This window comes from Gracilinanus agilis, chromosome 1 (assembly GCF_016433145.1).
Source record: "Gracilinanus agilis isolate LMUSP501 chromosome 1, AgileGrace, whole genome shotgun sequence".
Classification (NCBI taxonomy): domain Eukaryota; kingdom Metazoa; phylum Chordata; class Mammalia; order Didelphimorphia; family Didelphidae; genus Gracilinanus; species Gracilinanus agilis.
The window spans coordinates 607,770,983-607,785,718 of record NC_058130.1 but is presented as its reverse complement, the minus strand read 5'-3'; the positions used below and the strand labels follow the sequence as shown (position 1 = coordinate 607,785,718).

The window sequence follows — 14,736 nt, the reverse complement described above, 5'->3', positions numbered from 1 at the left end:
AAAAAATTTTCCCCCAGATTACATGTTGGTACAATTTTCATTAATTGTTTTCTGACATTTTGCAATACATGTTTTCTCCCCTCTTCACACTCTTCCCTCTTCCCTAAGATGGCAGGTAATATGATATACGTTGTACATGCATTCCATACATTACATATTTCCAAGTTCCTCATGTTGTAAAAGACATATCACATATACCAAAGAAAAATTCATGGAGGAAATCAAATGAAGAATGTCATGCTTCAATCTGCATTCAGACTTCATCAGTTCTTCATCATGAGTTCCTTGGAGTTATCCTGGATCCTTGCCTTCTTGATAATAGTTAAGCCATTCACAGTTGATGATCATACATAATTGTTATTACTATACAATGTTCTCCTGGTTCTGCTCACCTTGCTTTGTATCGCTTCATATAAATCGTTCCTCGTTTTTTGGTAATCATCTTATTTGTCATTTCTTATGGTACAGTAACATTCCATTATAATAGTATTCCATTACAGTGGCACAACTTTTTCAGGCATTCCCCATGTGATGGACAGCTCTTCAATTTCCAGTGCTTTGCTACCACAAAAAGGGCTACTATAAATACTGTGCACAAGTAGGTCCTTTTCCCCTATCTTTGATCTCTTTGTGATATAGACCTAATTATTTTTTATTATAAATCAAAATAGGCACTTCTGTGAATGAAGGGAAACTTTCTGGAGATAGAGGTAGTATCACATAATATTATAGAATGGGTGCCATGGGACCTGGATTGTAGTCCTGATTCTGCCAATACAAGTCATTGAAATTCTCAAGGAGACAGTTTCCTTATCTGTTAAATGAGAGATTTGAACTAAATGACTTCTAAGGACTATTCATGTGGATGTGTGGGTAAGATGGGGTGATAAGGAAGAGTGAGATACCAAGCAAGAGCTACATCACTGAGATTATGTCTTTGCTTCCTGGAATGACCTGCTCTCTGGACCATCCCTATCCAAGTCATATTCATTCTTTAAGGACCAGATAAAAAATGTCTCCTTCCTCATGAAATCTTCCATGATACCCCCAATTGGAAGTGGGCTTTCTCTTTTCTAAACTCCTACAGAATTTATTTTTCCGTCTATTCGTACTATTCTTTTGGCACTAATGTTAGATTATCTAATGTCATTAGCTAACTCAAAGAGCAGATATTTTATCTTCCTGACTAAATCTAACAACCAGGTTAGCCATTTATCTGTACTCCCACAAAATGCCTGGCACAGACCCTGGAACAGAGGAAGCATTTAATAAGTATTTGTTGATTGACTGAGTCTAAAAGAGGCCACTGAGGTTAACACTACCCACCCTCCTCTTTTCCCAGCTGCCCAAACTCTTTCCTGGTTTTGTCCATTTTAATAACTACTCCACTTCTTTTCTTTCTTCTTAATTTCTCCTCAGCACTGAAAAGAGCTGCTACCAGTTATCCCCTGCCAGCACACAGTTATCCCCCTGCCTTGGTATGGTTCATTGTTAAGATGATAATACTAATATTCACAATCACATACTTTAACTCATTTGGTCTCTACTATAGCCCTAGGCAATAGGTGCTATTGATATCTCCCTTTCACCCACAAAGCAACAATCTACTAGTGGTTTTGTTCTTGCTCAAAGTCACATATTTAGTAATCTCTGCTTAGGTTTCAAACTTAGATCTTCCTGATTCCAATTCTAGCGCTCTATTCATTATGCCACCCTTGTCATTACTATGATGGGAGCAAGCAATCATCTAGTCCAGGGGTTCTTAGCCCCATTTGGCAGCGTGGTGAAGCCTGTGAACCCCTTTTAAGAATCATGGTTTGTTTTTTATTAATGTTTAAGAGGACCAAACTGATTATATTGAAATAGATGTTACCATATTTTTAAAAATCAATTTTGGGGACCAACAGGGTAAGAACTCCAGGTTCTAGAACAAAAAGAAGAAACCAGGTAGAAACTCCCCATCTTGAGACAGGTGGCTTGCCAAAGGGAAGCTATGTCTGACTAGCACAGTGATGTTGCAAGGGAACAATGTATCTGACTCATTCATTTCACTCACATCTGATTCTTTGTGACCCTATTTGAGGTTTTCTTGACAAAGATCCTAGAGCAGTTTGCCATTTCCCAATCCAGCTCATTTTACAGGTAAGGAAACTGAGGCAAACGGTTAGGTGACTTGTCCAGAGTCACACAGCTGGAACCTATCTGGGGCCAGATGTGAACTCAGGAAGATTCATGTTCCTGATTCTAGGTCCTGTGTTTTATCCACTACAATAAGCAATTTAGATATGTTAACTTACTTGATCCTTATAGCAACTTTGTGAGGTAGATGCTTTTATTATCTGAATTTTACAGAGGAGGAAATTGAGAAACACCAACTAGGGAATGTTCGAGGTTAGATTTCAATTTGGGTCTACCTGACTCCAAGTCCGCCTAGCTGCTAATATTGGAATGGACCCTTCCTGAAATTTTGAATCCACCACTTACATAGACCCAGAATTCTTCTCCCTTCACTCTGTCCCCATCCAAATTTGGAGCTCCTAGCCTGGTCAGAGTCTGAGAGGTGGCACTAGCTAACATGAGAACCCTGGGGAAAGAAGTTGAGAAAGCAAGACCTTTTTCCTCTGAAGGAACACTCAGGCTAATTTTCTTTTGTGACAGGAGACTCTTGAGAAAAAGAAAGGAAGTCCAGATCTTTCTCTGAAATAAATCCTGCCTGTCCCATGTGTTCCGTTGCCTCTCCCCAAAATGTTTGCAAGCAAAATGACAAAAAAGTCCTTTGGGGAAAAGAGCAGACTCACTCTGGGAATAAAAGTTCTTGGGAAGAGAGACTTGGCAGAGCTCTCAAGAATAAGAATGTAGAAGTAAGAAAGAGACTAGAGTTAGGTGTAACTACAGTGAAAATGCAGTGAATACCAGGAAGAAGCTTTTCTGAGGGATCGAAGAAACATTTATTAAGCACCTACTTTTTTGCCCACATTGGGAATAGGAAGACAAAAGTGAAAACAGTCCCTGCCTTCAAGAAGCTTAGTTGGAGAAGGCAATACATGTATGTGTGTATAGATTATGTATATATGTTAGCATATTTATACATATATGTGTATACCATGGGGCCCCCATATCTATGGGAATATATTCCAAGACCTATCACGGACAGATATAAGCAAGTATCTGCTATTCACTGCAGGTCACTGAGTCAGTGGATTGCCAAATCAGCAGCTTTAGGGGCACATCTGCACTATGAGCAACACTACTCATGCTTTGAGGCCATTATTACAGTAAATAATGGATTTCTTTAAAAAAAAAAAAAGGTTACTACATACTCCACTAACACTTTAACAAATGTGATCAGTGAGAATGCTAGAGGCCAACTAGAGGAAAGTTTTGCATGGGGACATGCCTATGGAGACAAAGGGAGATAAATCATGTCCTGGGCTAGAGGACTTCACTTTGTTACTTCCTGTACTCACTTAGTGGGCGGTTTGAATCTTATGAGTCATTTATATTTTTATTTTCTGGAATTTTCCAAATTTTCCAAATTTTTTCCCACAGTTAAGCACAGGTAACTGAATCATCAGATACCAAACCAGTGCATATGGGAGCACAACTATATTTATATATAAAATTGTATAAAACAGCATAGATATAAAATAGATACAAGGTGTTTCTTAAATGGCAAGAATCCAAGACATTTCCAAGGAACCAATGATGAAAAAGGATAATCATCACCACAGAAGGAATAGGAGTCCAAATGCAGACTGAAACATCATGCTTTACTTTATTTCCTTCATTATTTCATATTTCCTTCATTAATTTTTGTCTAGTGTAAGCAATATGTTTCTTGTTTCACAACATGATGAACAGAGAAATATATGTTATAATACACATGCAAACCTATGTCATATTACCTGCCTTCTTGGGATAGGGAGAGGGGGAAAAATAAAGAAGGAGACATAGGTTTTTAGACATACTAATGTAAGAATTTGCTTTCTTGGATATGAGTACTTATTATAATTTATTACATATTTATAACAAATCATATATTATATTAGGTTACATATAAAAATAAATATCTGTGCTTTTTTTAAAAAAGAGAGAAAGGCACTAACAGCTAAGGAAATCAGTTTTGTGTGGTGCTTAAAAGTGTTTGAGATAAATTTTGAAGGAAGTTGGGAATTCAGTAAGTTGGTGATGAGAAGAATGTATTATAGCCATGGAAGATTGCCAGTATAAAAGGCCCACAAAAGTATACCCCAAAACTGTAGAAGATAGAGTGCTATGAGTGACAATATCAAGAAGACCAATTTAATTAAATCGCAAGATGTATGGAGGATAGTAATGGCTGGAAAGGTAGTTTGGGATCAAGTTGTGAAAGACTTTTGCTGCCAAACAGAGAAATTTCTACTTTATCTTGAGGTAATGTGGCAGTGCTAGACTTTATTCAATAGGTTAGTGACAGGGTTTGATTTATCTTCATCAGCAACACCAGCATCTTTGAGAATTGGGTCAGGAAAAGCATAAAAACTTCTTTTAAAAAGCAGGGAAGAGGGGCAGCTGGGTAGTTCAGTGGATTGAGAGCCAGGCCTAGAGACGGGAGGTCCTAGGTTCAAATCTGGCCTCAGACACTTCCCAGCTGTGTGACCCTGGGCAAGTCACTTGACCCCCATTGCCTACCCTTACCACTCTTCTGCCTTGGAGCCAATACACAGTATTGACTCCAAGATGGAAGGTAAGGGTTTAAAAAAAAAGCAGGGAAGTCCTTACAAAATTAAACAATATAGAAATGTTTTGCATAATAAATGCATAACCCAGATCGAATTGCTTGACAGTTCTGGGAAGGGGAAGAGAAGGGAAGGAGACAAGTTTGATCATGTGGAAATTTGTAATTACATGTAATTGGTAAGAAAAAATAAATTGAAAAACAAAAAGCATGAAGTTGGGGCAGCTAGGTAACAGTGGAAGAGTTCATAGCCTGGAATCAAGAGGACCTGAGTTCAAATATGTTCTCAAACACTTCGCAACTGTGTGATTCTGGGCAAGTCACTTAACTCCAGTTGCCCATCCCTTATTGCTCTTCTGCTTTGGAAGGGATCCTTAGTATTGATTCCAAGACAGAAAATAAAGGGTTTTGTTTTTTTTTTTAAAGCAGTGAAGTTTTTTTTGATTAATTAAATAGAAATTTTGTTGGAGGAGAATGATTGATCTGTTAATTCACAACATCTGAATTTCATTCCCCTTTTCCCCAATCATATTAGTGATAACAGTTGGGTGATAACAATCCACAATATATGCATTTATATTTATAATATATGCAAGTATTTGCTAGCATAGCATTTCTCAAAGTGTGGTTGGAGGTCCCTTGGGGCTTCCTGAAACCATTTCAGGGGGTTCATGAGGTCAAAAACTACTAGACTATTTGTTGTTCCCAATGCGAATCCTCAGAACAGCTGGTTATTAATAATCCATTAGCTTTGCCTCTTAAATAGGACACGCCAGATATTGATATTGATTTTAGAGATGTATCTCTGGTTTCCAAACAAATCCCTCAAGTGAACATCAATCAAATCTTCAAAAGATTGTGAACTCCTTGAGGGCAGGGACTGTCTTTTGCTTCTTTTTTGTATCCACTTTATTTAGCACAGTGCCTGGCACATAGTAGGTAATTTAAGGTGTTTATTGATTAATAATAATAATATGTTTTAGTTTCTGATATCTCTATAGATATAACTGACATAAAGGAAACATCTTGGAAGGGGATCATCAATATGCTTAAGAGTGCCAACGGGTCCTGAGACCAAAAAGTTTTGAGAACCACTGGATTAGCACATTCAGAGTTCCCTGTTCTTAAGGCTCATTGTTTTCTAAACCATTTTCTCTATTGAGTCTAAAACTAAGGTATGCACCTGCTTTTTAACCTAACTGAAAATACAGACAACTATGAGACAGATGCCAGCTGTGTTTAGTATTTCACCAGAAACACAGGAAGTGATGAAAAGAGATGGATGAATATATACAAAAATACTTAACGCAGATCTTTTTCTGTAGCAGCAATAAAGGCAATAGTAGAGGGGGCACCCATCAATTGAGGAATGCCCTGGAAAATTGTGACTAAGTGGGTGTAATGAAATACTCCCAAGAATAACAAAGATAAAGAATTCAGAGAAATTTGGTATGATGTATACACACAGATACAGAGAGAAATAGGAGGTGAATTTATGTCCTGTCTATGATAATATTAGGGAAAACAACATCAAAAGATTTCAGAACTCTGTTTAATTTGGTTTTAATCATGACTTCAAAGGGCTGGTGAAATATTTCTGGTGTCCCTTGTCAAAGAGGTGAGCATACTCATTATAGGTGCTGAATGAGATGTTCCTTGTGTAGATTTCTTTTAATTGTAATTACTTGTTACAAGAGTTGATTCTTTGATAGGGGAGAGGAAAGAAGGGAAAGATCCTTGGGAAGTGATAGCAATATATATTTTTTAAAAAGTAAAAAATATATTAATGATATTTTAAAATGAAGGAAGGGGGCAGCTAGGTGGCTCAGTGGATAGAGAGCCAAGCCTAGAGATAGATGGGAGGTCCTGGACTCAAACCTGACTTCAGACATTTCCTAGTTGTGTGACCCTGGGCAAGTCACTTAACTCCAATGCCTAGCCCTCTCCTCTCTTCAGCCTTGGAACTGATACTTAGTATCAATTTTAAGATAGAAGGTAAGGGTTTTAAAAAAATAAAGAAAGAAACACAGGAAACTTCTCCAGAAGCAGTCCAAACATTCTTTTTAATTTTTTAAGAACCAGATTCCATAATACACTTCCTCTGATTATAGCTTTAACTACATTAGCTCCTACCCTCAGAGTCATTCCTTCTCTTTAAATATTCATGAGTGATTATATTTCATTTACTTTCTATCCATAATCACTTTGAAGACTTCTTATATTTGTTTTTCAGCTAGTATATTGCTTTCTGCAACAGTAATTCACAAAATTCTTTCAAAATACTTTCTCAGTTTTTAGTAACCCTGTAACCTAGACTTTCTTAATTAAGTGTCCCTGAACTATATTGCAAACATAGATACAGATACAAATACACACATGTGTATACATAAATACACATATGTGTTATATAATAGTATTTCAATGTAATTTATTTCCTTTGTGAATTTTTTTTATTTTATCCATTTTAAAACATTCAGAGAAAGGGTCCATAGGTTTCACCAAGCTGCCAAATAGACCTGTAATACAAAAAAAATATTAAGAATCCTTGCTTTAAGCATTGTCAGCACATGCCAAAGGAAGTGGAGAATCAAGGGAAAGTATTTGGATAGTTCAGTCCACAAAGATTCTCAATTAAAATATATACATATTGAAAGATCAAATATATAGAAAATTGGGACAAAATTATGCCTTTCCAAGATATGCAGAGAATTGCATCAATTCTCTATCCTACTTAGGGAATTGAGACCCAAGTATGATATAATAGAAGGATAAAATTTGGAAGCAGATCTGGCTTTAGATTTAAAAAAAAAAAAAAGGGTCTAGATCTGGGATTAGGAGAGGGTTGGTTGAAATCCTAGCTCTATTTGCTTACTTAAGTGATCTTAAACAAGTCAACCTCTTGGAACTCAGTTTTCTCATCCAAAAATGAGAAAATTGGATTAGACAACCCAGGAAGTCCCTTCTAGCTCTAATCCTTGAAACTTGATCCTTTCCATGCTATTTACAATATGTGTGATGCAAAGATGCAAATCATCCACCTTCTACAATGGCTCAGGTGCCAGCTTCTTCATTAATAAAAGCTCATACCTTCATGATTTTAAGATGCATAAAGTCCTGGTGGCATGGGCATTGAACCCCCAAACTATAGACGTGTTTCAGGCAAACTACAAGCAGGGAGATTCTTTTGCTCCCTTCTGTCCTTGTGACTCCTAACCCAATAACATCTGATAACTTCTATAAGACCCTGAGAGAATTATCATCCTTGGACTGTCCTCTAGATTTGAGATGGACAGAGAGATGCACCTCCAGGCTATATACCTCGATACCATTGAGCTATATCTCAGACATCCATCTCTCCCCTAAACTATGAGGGTCCCCCCATGTCTCTAGGCAGACCTGGTCAGATGACCAAATCCCCGCACCAAGTGCCTGAGTGTTTACCACAGTAGAGTCACATCTTCACTGTGACACAGAGTCACGGCTACACTGTTGTAAAGAGTATAAAATGCCCAGAATTGATGTCGTCTGGGGGACAGCTTTTCCATCCATGCTGTCCTCCCTAGGACTGGCTCCCCATCTTGCTGTTCCACCTAGCTATCCTCCTGGCCAGATTCAGCATTACCTTCAAATTAATAAATTTCTCTTTTTATTTTTAAACTAAGTTTTGCAGTCTTGCGTTCTTGCAAAAGGTACCCTTTCCTGAACCCCAGGGGCTCACCTAAAGCCCCCCACAACACTGGGATCATAGATTTAGAGCTAGAGGTTGATTCTGACTCCCTCATTTTACATATGAGAAAACAAGTTCAGACTTGCCTAGGGTCACATGGACACTAATCTGAAATAAGATTGACATCCAGGTCTTCCTAATTCCAAGAAGTATGATACTGTGAAGTCTCTTCTCTTCTACCTGTATTATTTTATTTGATATTCACAGTGTTATGTATCTGCATTCTAGGAGAAATTTAAAGTTTAGGAAGGTTACTTAATCTGACTCAGGTTTACATAGTTATTAAGTTTCAGAGGAGTCGATTCAAATCCTAGGTAAAGCAGAGGATGGAGTATAAGATCTAGTGTCAGGGAGATATGAGTTCAAGTCCAGCCTTGGATACTTGCTAGCTGGATGACCTTGGCCAAGTCTTCTATCTTCTCTTTGTCTCAGTTTCTTCATATGTAAAATAGGAATAATAATACCATCTAATGAGATAATAATTATAAAGTATTTAGCAAAGTGTCTAGCACATAATAAATGCTATATAAATGTTAACTTTTGTTATTGAGTGCAGCTAAGTGACCCAGTAGATTAAGTACTAGATCTAGAAACCAGAAGAATCAAGCTCCTGAGTTCAAATCTGGTCTCAGATCTTACTGTTTGCCTCAGTTTCTTCATCTGTAAAACAAGCTGGAGGAGGAAATAGTAAACTAGTCCAGTATCTTTGCCAAGAAAATCCCAGGGGGATCATGAAGAGTCAGACATATCTGAATAACATTATTATTATTATTACTAATCATAACTTCAGGTTCAGCTCTGTCTACAAGGCCACCTTGCTTCCTCATAAAAAGGGGGTCAGATTAAATGATTTTTTTTAAACCCTTACCTTCCGTCTTGGAGTCAATACTGTGTATTGGCTCCAAGGCAGAAGAGTGGTAAGGGTAGGCAATGGGGATCAAGTGACTTGCCCAGGGTCACACAGCTGGGAAGTGTCTGAGGCCAGATTTGAACCTAGGACCTCCCATCTCTACCTTGGCTCTCAATCCACTGAGCTACCCAGCTCCCCCCAGATTAAATGATTTTTAATATTCCCCTAGATCTAAAATAAAGTCTATGACTTTGTTGCCTTTATTGAAAAAAGACTAAATGTTACTCTACTTTTCAGTTACTTTTCTCTGAATTTTATTACAATTAATAGCACAAAAGAATAAACTTTTATTGTTGCCACACTCTTAATGATATTAGATCTGAGTCTCTTGGATTCAAGTCCTTGAAACAATTACACAGGCATACCCCATATAACTGCTTAAACTGTGCTATTTTGCAACTGTACTATTAACCATGTACCCATATTGATGATGGACCCATTTAAATTTTTCTCATTTTATGTATTTTTTAATTTATTTTTTTGAGATATTTTATTTTTCTAATTACAAATAATAATGATTTTCCATATACATTTTCTGAAGTTATAAGATCTAAATTTCCTTCCCTTCCCATCCCCTTCCCAGCGAAGGTAGGCAATTTAATCTGTTGTACATATATTATCATGCAAAATATATTTCTAAATTAGCAGCCCATTTCTCTAAAGGGTCCTAATGATGAAGGAGATTGGTGAGGCATCATGAGGAGAAAGGGGAAGTTATATATGAGCATATAGACCCTAAAAATCCTAGAATTTCCACTTCCTTTGCTCTTGAAAAGATTTCCTTCCCTAAGTTTCAAGGTACATGAGCAAAATAAATAGGAAAGGTTGACATGCCCTGTCAACCACAGAGAACATTTGGTCACTATGCTCAGAATGGTATTTTCAGTCATGGGTCCCACCAAAGCTGGGATCTGAGCCTCTGTGGTTTGTAACAAGGATAGCCCAAGAACTAAGACTCAGACCAAAAAATGTAAACTGGCTTCCTCAATTTTTTGAATCAGTGATGGAGTCAAATCTGAAATGGAAACAAACTAGGTACCTAGCCTCTCAACTTCTAGGTATTCCATCAGATTGCGACATGAAGGCAGGACATGTTTCCCCTTCCCATGATATTTCTTTGATCCAATTGACTAAGGACCTAGATCTGAAGAGGTCTAGGATTCATAGCTCCTGTCCTTAACTCTTTTGCTACCTGAAGAAAGGAAGTGCTCAGAAAAAGGCTCTCACTTTTAGGGAAAAGATCAGGAGGATGAGGAGAAAGGGAAAGATGGAGAGGAGTAGTAATAGGGGGACAGTTTACAGCTGAACTGGAGGGTCTACAAGGTAGGCCTTTCTGAGCATCCTATTAATTTTGCAAATTATCTGTGAAGTGATATAAAACAGTTTTATTAGAGGGAATTCCTTAGACCCATAATTTAGAACAATATTCCATTTTCTTTCCCCCTAGACTAAATTTTAAATCAGGCTGGCAAGAGTGACTAAATCTGCTCAGTAAAGAGAGTAGCACAGAGATGGGCTCTCTCTCTTTTTAAATTAAATTTAATTTTTTAAAAAATTTATTATTTTTAGTTATATATAGAAATAATTTTTGACAATTATTTTATGACATTTTAGGATTTAGATTTTCTCTCTACCTCCCTTGCCCTCCTCCCTGAGGCAATAAATAGTTGGATATAGGTTATACCAGTACTTTCACGCAATATATATTTCCATGTTGTTCATGTATTAAGAGACACATTTCACATATACAATAAAAATCTTATGAAGGAAATAAAGTAGAAGATGGCATTCTTTGATCTGCACTCTGACCCCAAAAGTTTCTTCTTTGAGTGTAGATAGCATCTTCATCATGAGTCCCTTGTGGTTATCTTGGAGAACTGCTTTGCCAATCATGATTTAGTCCTTTCCAGTTGACCATCGTATAATATGTCTATATTGTATACATTGTTTCTCCTGGTTCTGCTCATTTCACTTTGTATCAGTTCATATAAGTTTATCTAGTTTTTCTGAATTCATCATATTTACGATTTCATATAGCACAATAGTAATCCATTATAACCATATACCACTACTTATTCATCCATTCCTCAAGTAAGGGATAGCCCCACTGATTCCAATTTCTTTGTCACTACAAAAAAAAACTGCCAAAAATATTTTGGTATAGGTAGGTCCTTTTCTCTTATCTATGTTCTCTTTGGGACACAGGTCCAGTAGTAGTATAGCTAGGTCAAAGGATAGACATGGTTTTATGAATAGTTGTATTGGTTCACAGTTCTACCAACAGTGCATTAAATGTGTCTTGATTTTCCCACGTCTCCTCTAAGTTTTATCATTTTCCTTTTTGGTCAAGTTAGCCTATGTGATAGGTGTAGGGTGGTATCTCAGAGTTGTTTCAATGTGCAAGAAAGTGGTTCTCACTTGCTTATCTATTGAAGAGACATGGTCCAAGACATTCCTTTATCTTTTGGCTGAAGTTCAGAACCACCTAGTGAGCAAATTGTATGTTTCATTCCTTTGCTGGTTAATTAATGAAGTAACAGCCTACGTTTCCATAGATTTGCAGAAAGCAAGGGAAGAAACTGGGTATGGAATGATTTTGCTTCAGCAACACCATGGAATGCACACTCAGCACACACCACCTGTCACATACATTATGATTAGCACCCAAGATAATGTTGCAAAACCATACCATAACTTTTTTCAGCTGGTCAGCTATTTATAATATAATTCTTATGAAACTACCAGCCTTTGTTACTGTGTTTCATTTAAATCATGCTTTCTTGGAACTATTAATGATGTTACATGGGGCTTGCCTATAATTTAATTATTTAAAATCCATAATCTCTCAAAAACTCCTTAGGATAAGTACAAACCACTGTACCAGGTGATATTAATTCTCTTGGTAGTTTGATTCATGTATGATTTCAAAATCCTGGGTATTCCATCCACCAATGAAGATCACAGCCTCTTCACCCCTTTTCAGCCTGTGCAATTATTATCTGGAACTTTCCAGCATATAGGAAAGACAGTGTCTCTTCCAGGTACTCTTTTAATTTCTTATCTGTTTAGTAATTTATTCCTCCACTCAGAATGACTGGCCATCTACTCTTCAACTGCTTAATGTGAAAGAGGGGTGTTAGGATCTTCAGACCCCATAGTATAGCCTGTGATGGCATAGAAGAGATTCCTTCCTGCTCATGTACAAGTAGACTATTTTTCTCTTAAATCTCTTCCAAACCAGAGATTCTGAGATTTAGGGCTATATTTCTTTTTTTTTAATTTTATTTTTTAGAAAATTTTTCCATGGTTACATGATTCATGTTCTTACTCTTCCCTCCTCCCAACCCCCCCAATAGCTGACATGCATTTCCACTGTTTTTACATGTGTCATTGATCAAGATCTATTTCCATATTATTGATAGTTGCACTGGGGTGGTTGTTTAGAGTCTACATCCCAAATCACGTCCACATGAACTCATGTCTTCAAGCAGTTGCTTTTGTATTTCTTCTGTATTTCCACTCCTGTAGTTCTTCCTCTGAATGTGGATAGTGTTCTTTGCCATAAGTCCCTCAGAATTGTCCTGGGTCATTGCATTGCTGCTAGTACAGAAGTCCATTACATTCGATTTTACCACAGTGTATCAGTCTCTATGTACAATGTTCTTCTGGCTCTGCTCCTTTCGCTCTGCATCAGTTCCTGGAGGTCTTTCCAGTTCACATGGAATTCCTCCAGTTTATTATTCCTTTGAGCACAATAGTATTCCATCACCAGCATATATCACAATTTGTTCATCCATTCCCCAATTGGAGGACATTCCCTCATTTTCCAATTTTTTGCCACCACAAAAGTCTTTTTCCCTATGATCTCTTTGGGGTACAAATCCAGCAATGGTATGGCTGGATCAAAGGACAGGCAATCTTTTAGCGCTCTTTGGACATAGTTCCAAATTGCCATCCAGAATGGTTGGATCAGTTCACAACTCCACCAGCAATGCATTAATGTCCCAATTTTGTCACAACCCTTCCAACATTCATTACTCTCCCCTACTGTCATTTTAGCCAATCTGCTAGGTGTGAGGTGGTACCTCAGAGTTGTTTTGATTTGCAATTCTCTAATTATTAGAGATTTAGAACACTTTCTCATGTGCTTATTGATACTTTTGATTTCTTTATCTGAGAATTGCTTATTCATGTCCCTTGCCCATTTATCAATTAGAGAATGGCTTGATTTTTTGTACAATTAATTTAGCTCCTTGTATATTTGAGTAATTAGACCTTTGCTAGAGTTTTTTGTTATAAAGATTTTTTTTCCCAGTTTGTTGTTTCCCTTCTGATTTTGGTTGCATTGATTTTGTTTGTACAAACCCTTTTTAATTTAATGTAATGTAAGGGTAGAAAAGGGGGCTTTATGGGTTCAATATATTAAATTTGAGCCAGAGGATTGAACTATTATCAATCCTCAATTAAGAATAATCTCAAGTCAAATTTGACTTTTATGGAAGTTTATTTGCATAAGAAGAGAGAGAAGTATGGAGATAAGAATCTATCTCACTAATAAATCCAGGTAGATCTTAACCCTCAGCCAAGGGTTAAAGGCCCTGAGGCCCGGAGGTGAATGGAGCAAACCTCATTCACAGAGTCTATAAAAGGAAGTTTCTTAATAGAAGTTCAGGAAGATTCAGTCTTTAAACTCACCACATGGAACCGTCTCGGTCACGATCCAGCAAAGCTCCCTCAGGTCCCCTTCACAAAACCAGCTGTAGCCTCACTTACTCCCCTCCCTCCTTGGAAGCGCCACATATATGTCACTTCCTCAGCCTGCATGTCCAATCACAACAGACGCTTTCTCATAGAAGGCGTAGGGGGTGGTGCGTTGATTCTGATTGGTTACTCACTCTAGCACATGTGGGGTAGGACCTCCCAAAATTGGAATATGCTCTCACCTTTTGTGATTAAATCTAAAGATGGGCAGTGTAGAGTTAATCTAATTATCACATAATCAGAATTATTTATTTTATATTTTGTAATTTTTTTCTAACTCTTGCTTGGTTTTAAAATCTTTCCTTTCCCAGAGATCTGACAAGTATACTATTCTGTGTTCACCTAATTTACTTATAGTTTCCTACTTTATATTAAAGTCATTCACCCATTCTGAATTTATCTTGGTGTAGGGTGTGAGATGTTGATCTAAACCTAATCTCTCCCATATTGTTTTCCAATGGAAAGGGCTATATTTCTGAGACTGATAATAATAATGACAATGATGTTGATAATTCCTTATTTATTCATAGCATAAGTAACCAGAAGTGTGATCTTAAGAGTTATTTCATTTCTTTGGGACTCACCTGGCCTATAAAATTAATAGATTACCTTTAAAAAAAA

General features: G+C 37.1%; 1 pseudogene; it reads left to right on the top strand.

Moving 5' to 3' along the window:
- Positions 1-3,104: 3,104 nt before the first annotated feature.
- Positions 3,105-14,736, top strand: part of LOC123254670 — a 47,459-nt pseudogene continuing 35,827 nt past the window's right edge.